This window comes from Triticum urartu, chromosome 5, assembly GCF_003073215.2.
Source record: "Triticum urartu cultivar G1812 chromosome 5, Tu2.1, whole genome shotgun sequence".
NCBI lineage: Eukaryota > Viridiplantae > Streptophyta > Magnoliopsida > Poales > Poaceae > Triticum > Triticum urartu.
Genome location: NC_053026.1, coordinates 183,847,820 through 183,857,194, shown reverse-complemented (window position 1 = coordinate 183,857,194; position 9,375 = coordinate 183,847,820).

The window sequence follows — 9,375 nt, the reverse complement described above, 5'->3', positions numbered from 1 at the left end:
ATCGTCACCGGCTTGACACCTTGATCTCCATCGTAGCATCATTGTCATCTCGCCAACTATTGCTTCCATGACTATCGCTACCGGTTAGTGATAAAGTAAAGCAATTGCATGGCGATTGCATTTCATACAATAAAGCGAGAACCATATGGCTCCTGCCAGTTGCCGATAACTTTGTTTACAAAACATGATCATCTCATACAACAATTTATATAATCACGTCTTAACAATATCACATCACAACATGCAATGCAAAAACAAGTTAGACGTCCTCTACTTTGTTGTTACAAGTTTATATGGCTGCTACAGGCTTAGTAAGAACCGTTCTTACCTACGCATCAAAAACCATAAGGATTTTTCATCAAGTGTGCTATTTTAACCTTCAACAAGGACCTGGCGTAGTCACACTCGATTCAACTAAAGTTGGAGAAACAGACACCCACTAGCCACCTCTGTGCGAAGCACGTCGGTAGAATCAGTCTCATGGACACGTCATGGTCAAGTAACATGACCTCCAGAACAAGATTACCGTACCACTATAGTGCGGATCTTGCTCTGGTTGACCTACAAGGTTCGATAGTAACTTGATCAGAAGTTTCATGATCATCATCATTAGCTTCCTCACTAATTGGTGTAGGAATCACTGGAGCTGATTTCTGTGATGAACTACTTTCCAATAAGGGAGAAGCTATAGTTACCTCATCAAGTTCTACTTTCCTCCCACTCACTTCTTTCGAGAGAAACTCCTTCTCTAGAAAGGATCCATTCTTAGCAACAAATATCTTGCCTTCAGATCTGTGATAGAAGGTGTACCCAACAGTCTCCTTTGGTATCCTATGAAGACACATTTCTCCGATTTGGGTTCGAGCTTATCAGGTTGAAGCTTTTTCACATAAGCATCACAGCCCCAAACTTTAAGAAACAACAACTTGGGTTTCTTGCCAAACCACGGTTCATATGGTGTCATCTCAACGGATTTCGATGGTGCCCTATTTAACGTGAATGCAGCCGTCTCTAAAGCATAACCCCAAAATGATAGCGGTAAATTAGTAAGAGACATCATAGATCGCACCATATCTAATAAACTACGGTTACGACGTTTGGACACACCATTACGCTGTGCTGTTCCAGGTGGCGTGAGTTGCGAAACTAGTCGACATTGTTTCAACTGAAGGCCAAACTCGTAACTCAAATATTTTGTCTCCCGCGATCAGATCGTAGAAACTTTATTTTCTTGTTACGATGATTCTCCACGTCACTCTAAAATTCTTTGAACTTTTCAAACGTTTCAGACTTGTGTTTCATTAAGTAGACATACCCATATCTGCTCAAATCATTTGTGAAGGTCATAAAATAACGATCCCCGCCACGAGCATCAACACTCATCGAAACGCATACATCAGTATGTATTATTTCCAATAAGTCTGTTGCTTGTTCCATTGTTTCGGATAACGGAGTCTTAGTCATCTTGCCCATGAGGCATGGTTCATAATCAAGTGATTCCAAAAGCCCATCGGCATGGAGTTTCTTCATGCGCTTTACACCAATATGACTTAAATGGCAGTGCCACAAATAAGTTGCACTATCATTATTAAACTTATATCTTTTGGCTTCAACATTATGAATGTGTGTATCACTACTATCGAGATTCAATAAAAATAGACCACTCATCAAGGGTGCATGACCATAAAATATATTACTCATATAAATAGAACAACCATTATTCTCTGATTTAAGTGAATAGCCGCCTCGCATCAAACAAGATCCAGATATAATGTTCATGCTTAAAGCTGGCACAAAATAACAATTATTCAAGTCTAATACTAATCCCGGAGGTAGATGTAGAGGTAGCGTGCCGACCGCGATCACATCGACTATGGAACCATTTCCCACGTGCATCGTCACCTCGTCCTTAGCCAATATTCGCTTAATCCATAGCCCCTGTTTTGAGTTGCAAATATGAGCAACAAAACTACTATCAAATACACAGGCGCTACTGCGAGCATTAGTAAGGTACACATCAATAACATGTATATCAAATATACCTTTCACTTTGCCATCCTTCTTATCCGCCAAATACTTAGGGCAATTCCGCTTCCAGTGACCAGTCCCTTTGTAGTAGAAGCACTCAGTCTCAAGCTTAGGTCCAGACTTGGGCTTCTTCACTTGAGCAGCAACTTGCTTGCCGTTCTTCTTGAAGTTCCCCTTCTTCCCTTTGCCCTTTTTCTTGAAACTAGTGGTATTTTTAACCATCAACACTTGATGCTCCTTCTTGATTTCTACCTCCGCAACTTTTAGCATTGCGAAGAGCTCGGGAATTGTCTTATCCATCCCTTGCATTTATAGTTCATCACGAAGCTTTTGTAGCTTGGTGGCAGTGATTGAAGAACTTTGTCAATGACACTATCATCAGGAAGATTAACTCCCAGTTGAGTCAAGTGGTTGTGGTACCCAGACATTCTGAGTATATGTTCACTGATAGAACTATTCTCCTCCATCTTGCAGCTATAGAACTTATTGGAGACTTCATATCTCTCAAATCGGGCATTTGCTTGAAATATTAACTTCAACTCCTAGAACATCTCATATGCTCCATGACGTTCAAAACATCGTTGAAGTCATGATTCTAAGCCGTAAAGCATGGCACACTAAACTATCAAGTAGTCATCATACCGAGCTTACCAAACGTTCATAATGTATGCATCTGCTCCTGCAATAGGTCCGTCACCTAGCGATGCATCAAGGACATAATTCTTCTGTGCAGCAACGAGGATAATCCTCAGATCACGGAGATAGTCCGCATCATTTCTACTAACATCTTTCAACATAGTTTTCTCTAGGAACATATCATAAATCAAACGGGGAAGCTATATGTGAGCAATTGGTCTACAACATAGATATGCAAATACTATCATGACTAAGTTCATGATAAATTTAAGCTCAATTCATCATATTACTTAAGAACTCCGACTTAGATAGACATCCCTCTAGTCATCTAAATGATCACGTGATCCATATCAACTAAACTATGTCCGATCATCACGTTGGGGAACATAGTAATTTCAAAAAAATTCCTACGCACACGCAAGATCATGGTGATGCATAGCAACGAGAGGGGAGAGTGTTGTCTACGTACCCTCATAGACCTATAGCGAAAGCGTTGACACAACGCGGTTGATGTAGTCGTACGTCTTCACTGCCCGACCGATCAAGCACCGAAACTACGGCACCTCCGAGTTCTAGCACACGTTCAGCTCGATGACGATCCCCGGACTCCGATCCAGCAAAGTGTCGGGGAAGAGTTCCGTCAGCACGACGGCGTGGTGACGATCTTGATGTTCTACCGTCGCAGGGCTTCGCCTAAGCACCGCTACAATATTACCGAGGATTATGGTGGAGAGGGCACCGCACACGGCTAAGAGAACGATCACGAAGATCAACTTGTGTGTCTAGAGGTGCCCCCCTGTCCCCGTATATAAAGGAGCAAGGGGAGGGGCGGCCGGCCAGGAGGAGGCGCGCCAGGGAGGAGTCCTACTCCTACCGGGAGTAGGACTCCCTCCTTTTCCTTGTCCAAGTAGGAGAGGGGGAAGGAAGGGAGAGAGGAGAGGAAGGAAAGGGGGGGCGCCGCCCCCCCCCTTCCTAGTCCAATTTGGACTAGAGGGGGAGGGGGCGCGCGGCCTGCCCTGGTCGCCCCTCCTCTTCTCCACTTTAGGCCCATGTGGCCCATTAAACCCCCCCCCCCCCGGGGGGGGGGGGGTTCCGGTAACCCCCGGTACTCCGGTTTTTATCCGAAACTTCTCCGGAACACTTCCGGTGTCCGAATATAGTCATCCAATATATCAATCTTTATGTCTCGATCATTTCGAGACTCCTCGTCATGTCCGTGATCACATCCGGGACTCCGAACTAACTTCGGTACATCAAAACTAATAAACTCATAATATAATTGTCATCGAAACCTTAAGCGTGCGGACCCTACGGGTTCGAGAACAATGTAGACATGACCGAGACATGTCTCTGGTCAATAACCAATAGCGGAACCTGGATGCTCATATTGGCTCCCACATATTCTACGAAGATCTTTTATCGGTCAGGCCGCATAACAACATACGTTGTTCCCTTTGTCATCGGTATGTTACTTGCCCGAGATTCGATCGTCGGTATCTCAATACCTAGTTCAATCTCGTTGCCGGCAAGTCTCTTTACTCGTTCCGTAATACATCATCTCGCAACTAACTCATTAGTTGCATTGCTTGCAAGGCTTAGGTGATGTGCATTACCGAGAGGGCCCAGAGATACCTCTCCAACAATCGGAGTGACAAATCCTAATCTCGAAATACGCCAACCCAACATGTACCTTTGGAGACACCTGTAGAGCACCTTTATAATCACCCAGTTACGTTGTGACGTTTGGTAGCACACAAAGTGTTCCTCCGGCAAACGGGAGTTGCATAATCTCATAGTCATAGGAACATGTATAAGTCATGAAGAAAGCAATAGCAACATACTAAACGATCGGGTGCTAAGCTAATGGAATGGGTCATGTCAATCACATCATTCTCCCAATAATGTGATCCCGTTCATCAAATGACAACACATGTCTATGGTTAGGAAACATAACCATCTTTGATTAACGAGCTAGTCAAGTAGAGGCATACTAGTGACATTTAGTTTGTCTATGTATTCACACAAGTATTATGTTTCCGGATAATACAATTCTAGCATGAATAATAAACATTTATCATGATATAAGGAAATAAAATAATAACATTATTATTGCCTCTAGGGCATATTTCCTTCAGTCTCCCACTTGCACTAGAGTCAATAATCTAGATTACACAGTAATGATTCTAACACACATGGAGCTTTGGTGCTAATCATGTTTTGCTCGTGGAAGAGGCTTAGTCAACGGGTTTGCAACATTCAGATCCGTATGTATCTTGCAAATCTCTATGTCTCCCACCTGGACTAGATCCCGGATGGAATTGAAGCGTCTCTTGATGTGCTTGGTTCTCTTGTGAAATCTGGATTCCTTTGCCAAGGCAATTGCACCAGTATTGTCACAAAAGATTTTCATTGGACCCGATGCACTAGGTATGACACCTAGATCGGATATGAACTCCTTCATCCAGACTCCTTCGTTTGCTGCTTCCGAAGCAGCTATGTACTCTGCTTCACATGTAGATCCCGCCACAACACTTTTTTTAGAACTGCACCAACTGACAGCTCCACCGTTTAATGTAAACACGTATCCGGTTTGCAATTTAGAATCGTCCGGATCAGTGTCAAAGCTTGCATCAACGTAACCATTTACCATGAGCTCTTTGTCACCTCCATATATGAGAAACATATCCTTAGTCCTTTTCAGGTATTTCAGGATGTTCTTGACTGCTGTCCAGTGATCCACTCCTGGATTACTTTGGTACCTCCCTGCTAGACTTATAGCAAGGCACACACCAGGTCTGGTACACAGCATTGCATACATGATAGAGCCTATGGCTGAAGCATAGGGAACATCTTTCATTTTCTCTCTATCTTCTGCATTGGTCGGGCATTGAGTCTTACTCAATTTCACACCTTGTAACACAGGTAAGAATCCTTTCTTTGCTTGATCCATTTTGAACTTCTTCAAAACTTTGTCAAGGTATGTGCTTTGTGAAAGTCCAATTAAGCGTCTTGATCTATCTCTATAGATCTTAATGCCCAATATGTAAGCAGCTTCACCGAGGTCTTTCATTGAAAAAATCTTATTCAAGTATCCCTTTATGCTATCCAGAAATTCTATATCATTTCCGATTAGTAATATGTCATCTACATGTAATATCAGAAATGCTACAGAGCTCCCACTCACTTTCTTGTAAATATAGGCTTCTCCAAAAGTCTGTAGAAAACCAAATGCTTTGATCACACTATCAAAGCGTTTATTCCAACTCCGAGAGGCTTGCACCAGTCCATAAATGGATCGGTGGAGCTTGCACACTTTGTTAGCTCCCTTTGGATCGACAAAACCTTCCGGCTGCATCATATACAACTCTTCTTCCAGAAATCCATTCAGGAATGCAGTTTGACATCCATCTGCCAAATCTCATAATCATAAAATGCGGCAATTGCTAACATGATTCGGACAGACTTAAGCATCGCTACAGGTGATAAGGTCTCATCGTAGTCAATCCCTTGAACTTGTCGAAAACCTTTTGCGACAAGTCGAGCTTTGTAGACAGTAACATTACCGTTAGTGTCAGTCTTCTTCTTGAAGATCCATTTATTCTCAATTGCTTGCCGATCATTGGGTAAGTCAACAAAAGTCCATACTTTGTTCTCATACATGGATCCCATCTCAGATTTCATGGCTTCAAGCCATTTTGCGGAATCTGGGCTCACCATCGCTTCTTCATAGTTCGTAGGTTCATCATGATCTAGTAGCATGACTTCCAGAACAGGGTTACCGTACCACTCCGGTGCGGATCTTACTCTGGTTGATCAACGAGGTTCGGTAGTAACTTGTTCTGAAGTTTCATGATCATTATCATTAGCTTCCTCACTAATTGGTGTAGGTGTCACAGAAACCGATTTCTGCGATGTACTACTTTCCAATAAGGGAGCAGGTACAGTTACCTCATCAAGTTCTACTTTCCTTCCACTCACTTCTTTCGAGAGAAGCTCCTTCTCTAGAAAGGATCCATTCTTAGCGACAAATGTCTTGCCTTCGGATCTGTGATGGAAGGTGTACCCAACAGTCTCCTTTGGGTATCCTATGAAGACACATTTCTCCGATTTGGGTTCGAGCTTATCAGGTTGAAGTTTCTTCACATAAGCATCGCAGCCCCAAACTTTCAGAAACGACAACTTTGGTTTCTTGCCAAACCACAGTTCATAAGGCGTCGTCTCAACGGATTTTGATGGTGCCCTATTTAACGTGAATGCGGCTGTCTTTAGAGCATAACCCCAAAACGATAGCGGTAAATCTGTAAGAGACATCATAGATCGCACCATATCAAGTAAAGTACGATTACGACGTTCGGACACACCATTACGCTGTGGTGTTCCGGGTGGCGTTAGTTGCGAAACTATTCCGCATTGTTTCAAATGTAGACCAAACTCTTAACTCAAATATTCTCCTCCACGATCAGATCGTAGAAACTTTATTTTCTTGTTACGATGATTTTCAACTTCACTCTGAAATTGTTTGAACTTTTCAAATGTTTCATAATTATGTTTCATTAAGTAGATATACCCATATCTGCTTAAATCGTTTGTGAAGGTGAGAAAATAACGATATCCGCCACGAGCTTCAATATTCATTGGACCACATACATCTGTATGTATGATTTCCAACAAATCTGTTGCTCTCTCCATAGTACCGGAGAACGGTGTTTTAGTCATCTTGCCCATGAGGCACGGTTCACAAGTACCAAGTGATTCATAATCAAGTGGTTCCAAAAGTCCATCGGTATGGAGTTTCTTCATGCGTTTTACACCGATATGACCTAAACGGCAGTGCCACAAATAAGTTGCACTCTCATTATCAACTCTGCATCTTTTGGCTTCAACATTATGAATATGTGTATCACTACTATCGAGATTCATCAAAAATAGACCACTCTTCAAGGGTGCATGACCATAAAAGATATTACTCATATAAATAGAACAACCATTATTCTCTGATTTAAATGAATAACCGTCTCGCATCAAACAAGATCCAGATATAATGTTCATGCTCAACGCTGGCACCAAATAACAATTATTTAGGTCTAATACTAATCCCGATGGTATATGTAGAGGTAGCGTGCCGACCGCGATCACATCGACTTTGGAACCATTTCCCACGCGCATCGTCACCTCGTCCTTCGCCAGTGTTCGCTTAATCTGTAGTCCCTGTTTTGAGTTGCAAATATTAGCAACAGAACCAGTATCAAATACCCAGGTGCTACTGCAAGCTCTAGTAAGGTACACATCAATAACATGTATATCACATATACCTTTGTTCACCTTGCCATCCTTCTTATCCGCCAAATACTCCGGGCAGTTCCGCTTCCAGTGACCAGTCTGCTTGTAGTAGAAGCACTCAGTTTCAGGCTTAGGTCCAGAGTTGGGTTTCTTCTCTTGAGCAGCAACTTGCTTGCTGTTCTTCTTGAAGTTCCCCTTCTTCTTCCCTTTGCCCTTTTTCTTGAAACTAGTGGTCTTGTTGACCATCAACACTTGATGCTCCTTCTTGATTTCTACCTCCGCAGCTTTCAGCATTGCGAAGAGCTCGGGAATAGTCTTATTCATCCCTTGCATATTATAGTTCATCATGAAGCTCTTGTAGCTAGGTGGCAGTGATTGGAGAATTCTGTCAATGACGCAATCATCTGGAAGATTAACTCCCAATTGAATCAAGTGATTATTATACCCAGACATTTTGAGTATATGCTCATTGACAGAACTGTTCTCCTCCATCTTGCAGCTATAGAACTTATTGGAGACTTCATATCTCTCAGTCCGGGCATTTGCTTGAAATATTAACTTCAACTCCTGGAACATCTCATATGCTCCGTGACGTTCAAAACGTCGTTGAAGTCCCGATTCTAAGCCGTAAAGCATGGCACATTGAACTATCGAGTAGTCATCAGCTTTGCTCTGCCAGACATTCATAACATATGGTGTTGCTCCAGCAGCAGGCCTGGCACCCAGCGGTGCTTCCAGGACGTAATTCTTCTGTGCAGCAATGAGGATAATCCTCAAGTTACGGACCCAGTCCGTGTAATTGCTACCATCATCTTTCAACTTTGCTTTCTCAAGGAATGCATTAAAATTCAACGGAACAACAGCACGGGCCATCTATCTACAATCAAACATAAACAAGCAAGATACTATCAGGTACTAAGTTCATGATAAATTTAAGTTCAGTTAATCATATTACTTAAGAACTCCCACTTAGAAAGACATCCCTCTAATCTTCTAAGTGATTACGTGATCCAAATCAACTAAACCATAACCGATCATCACGTGAAATGGAGTAGTTTTCAATGGTGAACATCGCTATGTTGATCATATCTACTATATGATTCACACTCGACCTTTCGGTCTCAGTGTTTCGAGGCCATATCTGCATATGCTAGGCTCGTTAAGTTTAACCTGAGTATTCTGCGTGTGCAAAACTGGCTTGCACCCGTTGTAGATGGACGTAGAGCTTATCACACCCGATCATCACGTGGTGTCTGGGCATGACGAACTTTGGCAACGGTGCATACTCAGGGAGAACACTTTTATCTTGAAATTTAGTGAGCGATCATCTTATAATGCTACCATCAATCAAAGCAAGATAAGATGCATAAAAGATAAACATCACATGCAATCATTATAAGTGATATGATATGGCCATCATCATCTTGTGCT